This window comes from Haliotis rubra, unplaced genomic scaffold, assembly GCF_003918875.1.
Source record: "Haliotis rubra isolate DU_JTF1 unplaced genomic scaffold, ASM391887v1 Scf885, whole genome shotgun sequence".
Taxonomy (NCBI): Eukaryota; Metazoa; Mollusca; class Gastropoda; order Lepetellida; family Haliotidae; genus Haliotis; species Haliotis rubra.
In genome coordinates this window covers 231,525-246,133 of record NW_025767618.1, presented here as the reverse complement: position 1 = coordinate 246,133, position 14,609 = coordinate 231,525, and the positions used below count along the sequence as shown (strand labels likewise).

The 14,609-nt window shown below is 40.9% G+C and overlaps 1 protein-coding gene across 2 annotated transcripts in view; it reads right to left on the bottom strand.

Annotated features, from left to right (window-relative positions):
- LOC124263481 (potassium voltage-gated channel protein Shaw-like) overlaps nucleotides 1-14,609 on the bottom strand; it is an 84,226-nt gene that overhangs the window by 33,817 nt on the left and 35,800 nt on the right. The gene's annotated exons all lie outside the window — the stretch shown is intronic.

Below are 14,609 nucleotides of genomic sequence, written 5' to 3'. Positions count from 1 at the left end.
CATCATGGATCGCTCAAGCATCTCAATTTCGACGACAAAGTCTACCAAACAGGTGATTCTGCACCTCAGTATATTTTTATCCAAATAGTTCGTAGGCTCAATGTTTGACATTTACCCCAACACATGCGCGTGCTCCAGAGTCAGCTTCCGCTTATCCAGCGGTTTGTGTAATGCTTGCCACAATGCCTGTACGGCACCGTGCAATATGCTTAGAGTTGGACTTAACAATGCTTCATAACATATTCAGTATGTATGACGGGTGTGAGCAGGACGTGGCAGGAGAGTGAAGTAAGGCGTTTACAACATTGATAAATACCAGCATTATTGGACACAAAATCAGAATAATTCTGGGTTCGAACCCAACATTGGCTTCGGGCACACCTGTGGGAGCAGGCAATCTTCACTGGTTACTTATTCGGTACTTATGGTATGGTATGGTATGCTATGCTTTGGTATTTTATACAAATATAAACTTAATTATCATTAAGACGACTGGGCCAACCAAGATCTGTTTACATATCTTGAACTCGTTCGGTTCAATCCATCCAAGAGAATATTATATATTCGATCCATTTACATAATTTAAATATGTCCATACCTGAGACCACTTGGTTGCGGTGTTTCATCAGTACTAAGTTTGAATCGCGGACCATGGGTGGGATCTTTATGAGTTATCAAGACATTTTGAGGATATATACGCAGTGTTCTGAATAAGCTGCATAATAATGCACAAAGGACGGGGTCGGGGATGGGAGGTTGTTTCCTTAAAACAAACGAACAAATTGTGCCACTCCACATTCCAACTGTTGCTCGTGCTATCAACCACTAGTTTGTCTGGTCCATATCCGATACTTTTACGTTGCGCCGTTAGAGGTGTAAAATAACATTCACTCGCAAACTCAGTCACTGTCTACACGTTCACTCAAATAAAACCTTTACCAAGTATTCGTTTCTAACATCGGAGATGAATCAATGCTGTGAATTTCGGTCATGTAATCAATCAACAAAAAACGCTTAAATATATGCAATAACTATGGATTATGTTTTCAGTTTAGTAATGCACCTTTGCTAGCACAGCCACAGAATTCAAACATCTCTTCTCCATCACGATTCTGGTCTCAAGGGACATCCTCACAAAAACAAACTCTCTCTTAATGGACAAACGTGTTTCGCCTAGTGATATGCAACAGAACAATGCAACGTAATCTATTTATAACGCATCGGAAACTGTGACCTTCAGTTGGACTTTAACATTATCATCACTTAGAACACACGGCCCGGGGGTGCGTCGTCCCTTACATGTACCAGCCCCTCCCCCGAGTACGGCTGATTCCAATTACAGCCAGTGAGTTCGCTCATGGAGGTGTGTTGCGAGTGTACTTGGTCCACGGATCGGGTCAGACTCCAATGGGGATGTGTCGTGGGATTCTGTGCGGGATTAGAGTGGGCGATGAGTCAGTTCCGGTAGAAAAGAAAACTTTGTTTGGCCAAAACACTTATTTTTAATGACAATTTGATGTATGGTAGGCGTGCTGGAGATTGGTGTTTATTGGCTTGTAGATACTTATTCTTCCAGAAAGATGCGTTTTGTTGTGTCATACTACTTCAAAATACATTGTTATTGTAAAACGACGTTGAACATCAACTCGCTTGAACTTGATGATTTTGACAGTTTCAATCCAGAGACTGCAAGTAAGGTTTCCTTGAGCACATACAAGCAGGCTCTTCTGGTGAAACCCACAGTTCCTTGAGTAGACGCTATGAAACCCTTCTGCTGAAACCCACAGTTCCTTGAGTAGACGCTATGAAACCCTTCTGGTAGACGCTATGAAACCCAGTCTGTTATCCCTGAGTAGAAACTCTTCTGCTGAAACCCACAGTTCCTTGAGTATCAAACCCTTCTGGCCAAACCCTCTGTTTACCTGAGTAGATACTAGAAGCTCACTTCTGGTGAAAAACTGTCCCACAGTTCCATAGAGCTATGAAACTCTTCTGCTGATCAACCCTCTTCTGGTTCAAACCCTCTGTTTCCTTGAGTACCTGAGTAGATACTATGAAGTCCCTCTGGTAGAAATGAAACCTCAAACCCACAGTTCCATGAGCGGATCCAATCTATGAAACCCTTCTGGTACTAGAAGAAACCCACAGTTCCTTGAGTAGATTATGAAACCTTCTGCTGAAACCCACAGTTCCTTGAGTAGACGCTAGAAGTCACTCTGGTGAAACTGCTCAGTTCCATGAGTAGGATCCAATCAAACCCCTTCTGGTCAAAACCTTCTCTGTTTACAGTTCTGAGTAGATACTATGAAACCCTTCTGTCACTTCTGGTGAAACTCTCAGTTCCTTGAGTAGATGCCCTTTCTGAAACCCACTTCTGAGTAGACGCTATGAAACCACTCTGTTTCCCTGAGTAGATCCTAATCAACCCCACAGTTCTGGCCAAACCCTCTGTTTACCTGAGTAGATACTAGAAGTCACTCTGGTGAAACTGTTCTGCTGAAACCCAGTTCCATGAGCGGATCCAATCAGTAGACCTATGAAAACCTTCTGGTCAAACCCTCTGTTTACCTGAGAGTAGATACTAGAAGTCACTCTGGTGAAATCCTCAGTTCCATGAGCGGATCCAATCAGCCCCTTCTGGTCAAACCCTGTGTTTACCTGGTGAGTATGATACTAGAAGTCACTCTGGTGAAACTGTCAGTTCCATGAGCGGATCCAATCAACCCCTTCTGGTCAAACCCTCTGTTTACCTGAGTAGATACTAGAAGTCACTCTGGTGAAACTGTCAGTTCCATGAGCGGATCCAATCAACCCCTTCTGGTCAAACCCTCTGTTTACCTGAGTAGATACTAGAAGTCACTCTGGTGAAACTGTCAGTTCCATGAGCGGATCCAATAACCCCTTCTGGTCAAACCCTCTGTTTACCTGAGTAGATACTAGAAGTCACTCTGGTGAAACTGTCAGTTCCATGAGCGGATCCAACCAACCCCTTCTGGTCAAACCCTCTGTTTACCTGAGTAGATACTAGAAGTCACTCTGGTGAAACTGTCAGTTCCATGAGCGGATCCAACCAACCCCTTCTGGCCAAACCCTCTGTTTACCTGAGTAGATACTAGAAGTCACTCTGGTGAAACTGTCAGTTCCATGAGCGGATCCAATCAACCCCTTCTGGTCAAACCCTCTGTTTACCTGAGTAGATACTAGAAGTCACTCTGGTGAAATCCTCAATTCCATGAGCGGATCCAATCAACCCCTTCTGGTCAAACCCTCTGTTTACCTGAGTAGATACTAGAAGTCACTCTGGTGAAACTCTCAGTTCCATGAGCGGATCCAATCAACCCCTTCTGGTGAAACCCCCAGTTCCTTTAAGAGTTAGAGAGTGTGTTTGGTTTTACGCAGCTTTTAGCTTTTAGCAATACCTCGGCGACTAGTTCCTCTAAAGGGATACAATAAAACTACTAGTAAAACCCTCAATTCCTTTCGGAAGATACAATCAACCCCTTCTGATACTTGAAGATACGAGCAGCCCCTCATCAGAATCTCGTGTGGAACAGATACAAGACAGATACACCAAGTGTGGAACAGATACAAGACACCCACCAAGTGTGGAACAGATACAAGACACCCACCAAGTGTGGAACAGATACAAGACACCCACCAAGTGTGGAACAGATACAAGACACCAAGTGTGGAACAGATACACCCACCAAGTGTGGAACAGATACAAGACACCACACCAAGTGTTGAACAGATACAAGACACCCACCAAGTGTGGAACAGATACAAGACACCCACCAAGTGTGGAACAGATACAAGACACCTACCAAGTGTGGAACAGATACAAGACACCCTCCAAGTGTGGAACAGATACAAGACACCACACCAAGTGTGGAACAGATACAAGACACCCACCAAGTGTGGAACAGATACAAGACACCCACCAAGTGTGGAACAGATACAAGACACCCACCAAGTGTGGAACAGATACAAGCAACATTGCCAGGAATACTTGCAGAGCGGGTCAGTCGTCTCGACAACTGTGTCATCTCTTCCGCACGAAACACTTCCAGAAGAGTAACAAACATTTCAATAAACGAACACGTGTGGGGTAGACTAGCGTAGAGATGGGTTAGAAGCCCCTAGCAACGTGCAGACAACCCTTTAATCTATGAAAGTAGATCTACTATATAGTAGATGTACAGTAGAATTAGTTCATTACATCTCCCCCAAATGACAACCAATAAGAAGATTCACAAATAAAAACGAATCACCTTGGACGAAATTGTGCGTATTCTGTTTGCAAAGTTAATGTTTCTGAAATTGTCTGTTTTTCACATTTGAATTTCAATTATTTTAAAGGGTGAACTCAAATATACAATCATTTCTCCATGGCGCAGTGAAATTCTGCCGCGTTGAACACCGGTACTGACACACAGTTGACGTCGACGGCGGGTTGTAGACGATAACAAATACAACACATTAAGAATCACGATGGAAGAGAATTGTTTTGCAAGACCAGGTAGATCTGAAGATGATCTGTGCATTGTATTCACGTTCCATTCACCAAATGACCTATAAATGACACTTGTAGCTGATCATCAATGTAGTATTCCCCATCAGGACCTATTTCGACATGTGCCGCTATTTATCAGAATATCAATACCATCTTTCACTAACGCTTGTAATTAAGCAAAAGTGTTTTCATCATCAAAATCACCAATCTGCATAAACACTTGAATCTGATAATCAATCTACCAATTACACAATAACAGAACTACTTAACCATCAATATATATTAATCACCCAATCGCCCAGTTGGAACAACACGTGTTATCAATCATCAATGTATCCAAAAAATCATTCAGTGGCAGAAGCGTTTCCGCAGAAGAGTACGTTGTGCAACATCTAATGTATCATAAACATGTAAAACACTATCAATTAGTGAAACGCCAGGCCTTCGATGCGATCCGTCAAAAGCAGGTCAAGTAAAACCCCAACACACACGGGAACATATGGTATAAGCTCAGTGAGTGAGTGAGTTAGGTTTTACGCCGCTTTTAGCAATATTCCAGCAATATCACGGCGGGGGACACCAGAAATGGGCTTCACACATTGTACCCCACCGCCCCGGGAACTACATCATCTTGGTCCCTAACGGGCTAAATTCCCTCCCCTCTTTCCGACAGCTTGCAAAGCCACCATTGCTGTACACCTGATCAAAGATCTTCTCAGCAACATGCTCTTTCAAATGACCGTAGAAAAATGCTCGATCGTACCCCAAAGCTGTGATATGTTGGCACCAAAGGTTGGAGCTGTTGGTATTGCCCAGTACAAAGCGGAAGCTGTGATATGTTGGCACCAAAGGTTGGAGCTGTTGGTATTGCCCAGTACAAAGCGGAAGCTGTGATATGTTGGCACCAAAGGTTGGAGCTGTTGGTATTGCCCAGTACAAAGGGGAAGCTGTGATATGTTGGCACCAAAGGTTGGAGCTGTTGGTATTGCCCAGTACAAAGGGGAAGCTGTGATATGTTGGCACCAAAGGTTGGAGCTGCCCAGTACAAAGGGGAAGCTGTGATATGTTGGCACCAAAGGTTGGAGCTGTTGGTATTGCCCAGTACAAAAGCTGTGATATGTTGGCAGCTGTGATATGTTGGCACCAAAGGTTGGAGCTGTTGGTATTGCCCAGTACAAAGCGGAAGCTGTGATACGTTGGCACCAAAGGTTGGAGCGTTGGTATTGCCCAGTACAAAGGGAAGCTGTGATATGTTGGCACCAAAGGTTGGAGCTGTTGGTATTGCCCAGTACAAAGCGGAAGCTGTGATATGTTGGCACCAAAGGTTGAGCTGTTGGTATTGCCCAGTACAAAGCGGAAGCTGTGATATGTTGGCACCAAAGGTTGGAGCTGTTGGTATTGCCCAGTACAAAGGGGAAGCTGTGATATGTTGGCACCAAAGGTTGGAGCTGTTGGTATTGCCCAGTACAAAGGGGAAGCTGTGATATGTTGGCACCAAAGGTTGGAGCTGTTGGTATTGCCCAGTACAAAGCGGAAGCTGTGATATGTTGGCACCAAAGGTTGGAGCTGTTGGTATTGCCCAGTACAAAGCGGAAGCTGTCTTTGGAAAGTTGACTGGCGCCAACTACTCACCCAGGAACAGGAATATATTCTCATAAAACATACAAGCTCATAGCCAAACTACACACTGGTATCTTAGCGAACATGAGTGTTTATCCATTTATCAATTAGCGCTCATCACGGCTGTTTAGTTGTTTAATAAACAGTGCTCTTAGCCGCTGTGTATGGAGTAGTTGTCTGCTTACATCTCACTCCTCCATTAACAAGCACACCTATTTCTTAGCACTGTTGTTTCTCTATATCTGAACTATTTCTTATCTGATCGCCACCGTTTGAGAAATACGCATTATGCCGGAAAGCGCACGGTGAATCTCCAAATCATCGTCGTCATCTGATCGCCTTTGTTTTGCTTACTTTTCTTTGTTATGAGGACCATTTGTTATCTCTACCCCTACCCTGGCTCAGTAAAGCACCCCCTGCAAAAGAAATAGGAACGTACCACAAGACTTAGCCTCACAGTCCCCGACCTGCATTATTTCCCTTCCACTCAGTACTTTCTGCAATGCTGAAGCCTAAATGAAGCTAGTCTAGATTTTCTCATTTTCCATCTCACTGGGGCTCCTTTTCTATTTATTAAGCAGGAACTATTTGTTTCTGTCAAAATTATACATATTCAGTGAGTTAGTCTTAGAGTTAGGGGATAGTATATCTAAGACGCTGTAGTAATATATACAGATGGTGGTTCATATTGTAATCGTTTATTGGATTGATCATCTCAGAATTGTATGAATGTTTTCATTATCCATTTTTCATTACAACACTACCAGTTAATCATCATGATCATCCTATCATACATATGTTATACCACATGCAATTTAACACCTACAGATTCACCATCGGAATTAATCATACATTGTCAGTGTGTATATATAATGATAGACCACTCCCTCATAAGCTGTTATAGAGCTAAATGAAGGTCCCCTTGGCAAGACGTTAGCGGTGTGAGGCACATTCAATCTGTTGGTTTGTTGTTCAACGCCGCACTCGGCAATATTACCGCTACATGGCGGCGGTCTATTAATAATCGAGTCTGGACCAGACAATCCAATGATGAACAGCACGAGCATCGATCTACGTATCTGGGATACGATGACATGTGTCAACCTAGTCAGCAAGTCTGACCACCCGATCCCGTTAGTCGCCTCTTGCTACAAGCATGGGTTACTGAAGACCAATTCTAACCTGGATCTTCACGGTTCACCTTTTACGACGAGCGTGTGTTGCTGAAGACCAATTCTCACCCGAATCCTGATAAAGACGGTCAGGATCATGGGGATATAAATAAGCTCCCCAAAAACAGAGGTGACTGAGTAGATCGGATGGCCAGACTTTGATCATTGCATGACAACGTATTAGGGGGATCGTTGCTTTTTATGTCAATCACAGGATACAGCCTCGCTTATTTGCAGAGCCCCGTGATATACATGGAATATGGATGAGGGCTGCGCCATGAAACAACAACAACCCCCCCAAACATCAACAACCCCAAAAACATCAACAACAAGCAGTAAACGTCATTAAAAGTAAAGTGTTATTTTCTCTCATAACCTCTCAATTAGTCAACAGCAAATATGATAACTGCACTAAAAGAGCACTAATTCATTAGCTAAAAGGGAAATGAAAATCAACTTAAGTAGATGTACATGGGCACCTGTTCTAGATATTGATATGCCATGTAGTGAGCAGGTTGCTGGAGTTGTACAATGGATGAGGCAGTTGGACTATCTAGTGATGGATCGATGTGGCTGTGAAGTCGACGCGGGGATATGTCTATCTCTGGCAGATGAGTCGCGTTACAACATCAGTAGCTCAGTTTGCAACTGCCATGCTGCTAACTCCACTCGGAAATCACTTCTGAGAAAAGAAAGTATTAAAGGAGATGGAACTGAAACGCACCAACGTAATAACGAGGTGGGGAACTGGCCACACAAGGCTACCACAACACACAGCGAGAACCGACTTCCATGCTGGACACGTTCCTGGTCCAGACAAAACCGAAGTGAGAGGTATTACCTCTACAAGAAACAAGCGTGCATTTAGAGATCCTTCAGACATATTGTAGTGATAAATTTGAAAATAACAATGGAAACAAGGCAAAAACGCAGAACATGAAAAAACCACCACTCACTCAAATGATATAGGGCTGTCTCGTCATTGAGCAACTCAATAACCGATTTTAACCGACATTTAACTGAGATCTCTATCTGAATATGGATGAAACCTGTCACAGCGTGTGGAGCTGACAGTGTAGAACTGTTTTGATGAATGATAGCATATGAGAGCTGGTGTGGAGTAAATACGCTTTGAACATTATGTCAGTTCCATCATGACGTTGGGCGGTGGGTAGCCCAGTAGTTAAAGCGTTCGCTCGTCACGCCGAAGACCCGGGTTCGATTGTCCACATGAGTACAATGTGTGAAGTCAATTTCTGGTGTCCTCCGCCCTAATTTTGCTGGAATATTGGTAAAAGTGGCATAAAACTAAACTCATTCACTCCATCATGACGTCACTTTGATGAGGAGGTTAGGCGTGATTCAGGTCCCATGTTTCATGAAACCCATGATCATGGTGCAAACAAACCTCGAAACCTAGGATTCGAACCCACAATCACAGGTTTCTGGCACGCCTAAGGGAACTAACTCTGCACAGCAACATTACTCGTTGGAGCAAACCAAGCAGCTGCAAACGTTCGTTTTATGGCAAAGTTATTGCCTCCCTTTGTACCTGATTTGACTACGGAGTGGACAACTCGTTGAACAGAACGGTGTATTGTATAAGTACTTTAATAAACTCTATAGAAAATCAAAATACAATAATTAATGCACACACAGAACTAACCAAGCTTAGTTCGACGAACAAGAACAATGCACCATGTACAATTCACTCTGTGTCGTGAATGCACCTATCGATGACGTCAAAACCACAACTGATCTTTAATATCTGTGATAAACACACTTAACCATTATAGGTAGAAAAGGGTGCCTTGGATCATTCTTATGTTATAGGTTAAGGCACCAATGGCCGAGCCCAAACACTTGTCACGTTTGTATCCATAATACCATAGATCGTCATAGAAGTTCTTACTTTATACACGCACGTATTAAGAAAATCAATGTTATATATGTGCATACAGGAAAGTGCAATATTTAGAGATTATTACACGAGCAAGTGTGTCATATGACTTAAACGAGACGAGTGTGAAATTTTGTATTGCGCGAGCGAGAGCGAAAGCAATACATGATTTTGCTCGAGTTTCGTATAGGTCGTTTGGCACACTTGCTCGAGTGTAATCATTTCTTTATTATCCCTTTTATTCATGTACATTTGTGTAGAAGAAAACGGTAAGCAAGTGTGACGGCCCTGTTCATTAATTGACGTCACGTTCAATTGTTTAATGACGTGACAAACGACGAAATTCAGGAATTATGGTTGCTAGGCAAACGTGATATGTGCACCAATGATATATATGACACCGGTTATGTTTCACCACATGGATAATATATATTCATTCTGTCCGATACATTCTGCCCGATTTGCTGAAATAAAGTGAATTTGAAACACAGCATTATACGCTAATCCGTGCACTCACTTCCTGAAACTTTCTAAATATAAACCAGGCTTAAGCAAGGAGCATAAACTGACGTAAGAAGACAAAGGGTGACTCACAGACAATAGCACCCAATACATATGCGAATATCTGAACATGACTCAATAATTCCGCATTACTTACCCATTGCGCCACAGTCCGACAGTACATATTGCCCCGGCATGATAAGACCATCTTGGTGGTACACCCATTCTACTTCGACACGTGGTCTACATGCTTGTCTGTATACTCAGAGTAGGACAATATAGACTGAACCTTTTACCACGTTCACCACATGTCACTCACGCAGAAAAGTAGCACATCCATTACACGTCCCGTTTGCTACACGCCTCGTTTGTTACACGTGCCGTTTATTACACGTCCTGTTTGTTACACGTGCCGTTTATTACACGTCCTGTTTGTTACACGTGCCGTTTATTACACGTCCTGTTTGTTACACGTGCCGTTTATTACACGTCCTGTTTGTTACACGTGCCGTTTGTCAGACAGTTCACAACACGGCCTGAATAAACACGTCCCTCATCTTCCGTCTCGTACCCGGCAGAAAATACTGAAATCAGCCTATGTTGGCGTCAGTGAAAATGCTAATTATCTTAATTAGAATGCTATACTAATTAGACAACGATACAATGTCAAGCACAAAACAGCAGGACCTTTGTTGGACTAAAGATACACGTTTATACGTATTACGTATTGTTCTTATCATATTACTTACAGCTGCAATCACGTAAGTTGTCGTTGTCATATTACGTATTTGTTCTTGTATCGGTATGTATTGTTTTATAGTTTCAAATATTTGCTCTTCCTACATTACTTAATATTCTAACAACATTTCTCATTGTTAATACGTCATTACTCCTTATTCTCATACTAATACTCCTGCAGTTATCAATACAGAAGTTGCTGTTGTTGTTGTGGTTGTCATATTACGTATTTGTTCTTGTAACCGTATTTATTTTCTCACAGTTTCAAATATTTGCTCTTCCAACATTACTTAATATTCTAACAACATTTCTTATTGTTTCACATCACTATGCATTATTCTCATAATGATAGTCCTTTTTCATAGAACATTACTTATTGTTCTTTTAACATTACTGTCCAAGAGCGTTCTTTATGGTACTCTCGGATAGTAGTTCAAGAGGCGGAAGACAAAAGTCAGCAGTATAGTTGAAGACGGCAGCAGCCATGTTTATTATGGTTGGGGAATAATGGTAGAAATGGTACATAAGGTGGAAATCACGTGACAGAACGCACATCGGGACCGATTTGCCAATGTTCCCGATGTGGAGACCCGCTCTGTCACTTACACACATTCAGAAGTCGGACGGCGATTCTTCATCGTCGACGTAGTCGTTGGTGAGGCGACGGCCTTGGCCGACGTCCCGACTAGCCGCACAGTCCGTCCGCTTCGTTGGATGGTCTGGGCCCATCTCGTCGCCTCGTCTCTGACTGGTCTCCCTGCTTGGTCTCGCTGACTGACCATGTGAGTCCGGTTTTATGCATAGGGACATTACGCCACGTTGTGCAAGGTCACTGACCTGTGCACAGGTACATACGTAAGATCCGCCGACGTGGGGAGATGTTAATTGACATTTACTGATAGCATTAAGAATTAAGGGTCCTGCCCTGAGGGGGGTTTGTGATAAAAGGGTTACACCGAATGATTGCTGAATACATTAAACAGACAAAGGGGATAGAATTTCGGTGCACTTTGGATATATATGGAAACAATTATGTTGTTTGAATATATGAAGTTTTACAGAAACTTATTGAAATGGTTTACTCTATGACATTACTATAAGTTCTCATAAATTGCCTATAAGTTTCATTATATCAGTTTACCTTTTTGTTCTTGTATCATTACTTTGTGTTCTTGTATCATTACCTTTTTCTTCTAGTTACATTACATTTGTGTTCTTGTAACATTACTTTGTGTTCTTGTATCATTACCTTTTTCTTCTAGTTACATTACATTTGTGTTCTTGTAACGTCACCTTTGTGTTCTTGTAACATTACCTTTTTCTTCTTGTAACATTACCTTTTTTTCTTGTAACATTGCCTTTGTGTTCTTGTAACATTACCTTTGTGTTCTAATAACATTACCTTTTTCTTCTTGTAACATTACCTTTTTCTTCTTGTAACATTACCTTTGTGTTCTTGTAACATTACATTTGTGTTCTTGTAACATTACTTTGTGTTCTTGTAACATTACCTTTTTGTTCTTGTAACATTACCTTTGTGTTCTTGTAACATTACATTTGTGTTCTTGTAACATTACTTTATGTTCTTGTATCATTACCTTTTTCTTCTAGTAACATTACATTTGTGTTCTTGTAACATTACCTTTGTGTTCTTGTAACATTACCTTTTTGTTCTTGTAACATTACCTTTGTGTTTACCTTTGTGTTCTTGTAACATTACCTTTTTGTTCTTGTAACATTACCTTTTTGTTCTTGTAACATTATTTTTTCTTCTTGTAACATTACCTTTTTCTTCTTATAACATTAATTTTTGTTCTTGAACCATTACCTTTTTCTTCTTGTAACATTAATTTTTGTTCTTGTAGCATTACCTTTTTGTTCTTGTAACATTACCTTTGTGTTCTTGTAACATTGCCTTTGTGTTCTTGTAACATTACCTTTTGTGTTCTAGTAACATTACCTTTTTCTTTACCTTGTTCTTGTAACATTACCTTTGTGTCTTGTAACATTACATTTGTGTTCTTGTAACTTTGTGTTCTTGTAACATTACCTTTTGTTCTTGTAACATTACCTTTTGTTCTTGTAACACTTACCTTTGTGTTTACCTTTGTGTTCTTGTAACATTACATTTTTGTTCTTGTAACATTACCTTTTTGTTCTTGTAACATTATTTTTTCTTCTTGTAACATTACCTTTTTCTCTCTTGTAACATTAATTTTTGTTCTTGAACCATTACCTTTTTCTTCTTGTAACATTAATTTTTGTTCTTGTAGCATTACCTTTTTGTTCTTGTAACATTACCTTTGTGTTCTTGTAACATTGCCTTTGTGTTCTTGTAACATTACCTTTGTGTTCTAGTAACATTACCTTTTTCTTCTTGTAACATTACCTTTTTGTTCTTGTAACATTACCTTTGTGTTCTTGTAACATTACATTTGTGTTCTTGTAACATTACTTTGTGTTCTTGTAACATTACCTTTTTGTTCTTGTAACATTACCTTTGTGTTCTTGTAACATTACCTTTTGTTCTTGTATCATTACCTTTTTCTTCTAGTAACATTACATTTGTGTTCTTGTAACATTACCTTTTTGTTCTTGTAACATTACCTTTGTGTTTACCTTTGTGTTCTTGTAACATTACCTTTTTGTTCTTGTAACATTACCTTTTTGTTCTTGTAACATTATTTTTTCTTCTTGTAACATTACCTTTTTCTTCTTGTAACATTAATTTTTGTTCTTGAACCATTACCTTTTTCTTCTTGTAACATTAATTTTTGTTCTTGTAGCATTACCTTTTTGTTCTTGTAACATTACCTTTGTGTTCTTGTAACATTACCTTTGTGTTCTAGTAACATTACCTTTTTCTTCTTGTAACATTACCTTTTTGTTCTTGTAACATTACCTTTGTGTTCTTGTAACATTACATTTGTGTTCTTGTAACATTACATTTGTGTTCTTGTAACATTAATTTTTGTTCTTGTAGCATTACCTTTTGTTCTTGTAACATTCCTTATTTTTATCACTTTACTTATTGGTTAATTAGTTAATTTCTTTCCTCTGACCTGTCCACACTGTTCACCTGTTTCCTATTTCCACAGACTGAGGCCGACAAAACTCTCTCAACAGGACTGCGTTACAAGAGGGATGGCTTCATTTCTCTGAAAGTAACCTTTGTCTTCATGTCGAGCAATATTCTAGCTCACTAATATGTTCCTACTGTTGTCATGGAAACACATACTTGAAAATCTATACAATTTGACGTATTTATAAATGTTTATGATTATATTTCGGTTTCATTTAAATATTGATTGGGATCTCCCTGATACACAGTATGTTCTCTTTCACACACCATGTTCCATCTAACACTATTCTCTCTCCAACCATGTCTCTCTCTGTGTATCTTTCTCTCTGTCTCTCTCCCTCTCTCTCACTGTCTCGCTTTCTCCCTCTCTCTGACTGTCTCTCTCCCTCTCTCTCCCTTTCTCTCTCCGTCTCTCTCTCTCACTGTCTCTCTCCCTCTCTCTCTCCGTCTCTCTCTCCCTCTCTCTCTCTCTCTCTGCCACACACACACACATCAGGTTCTCTTCTCTCTCTCTCTGTCTCTCTCTCTCTCTCTCTCTCTCCTCACACACAAACACATATAAGGTTCTCTCTCACCAGATTGTCTCTCTCCTCTCTCTGTGTGTCTCTCTCTCTCTGTCTCTCTCTCTCTCTGCCACACACACACACATCAGGTTCTCTCTCACCATATTGTCTCTCACACACGTCATTTCACACCCATTATGCTCTCCACCAAACAGCCTGGTTTACAAAGGACCACCAGTAGTAACGACGTCCTTACAAGTAACTGCAACACATTGTCCATGATACTGCATCACACAGAGGGGCCACTCCTCCTGGTTATCTCGATGAGACAAGCGAGAACCTCAGTTCGGACCTCACTTGTGTGAAGTCATTATGTCTACTGCCTGACTCATCGTCAAACATTCCTGTACACCCACACTGATACCACAGAATAATTATATAGGATTTGACCTGCATCTAGTGAACATAGGTTACAAAGAAGATAGGTTACAAACAGCTGCTGCCCAGGTATACAACGATGTTAATATATGCTGAAATAGTCATCGGTTATACAAATATACCACATGCAGTTGGCCAGTAT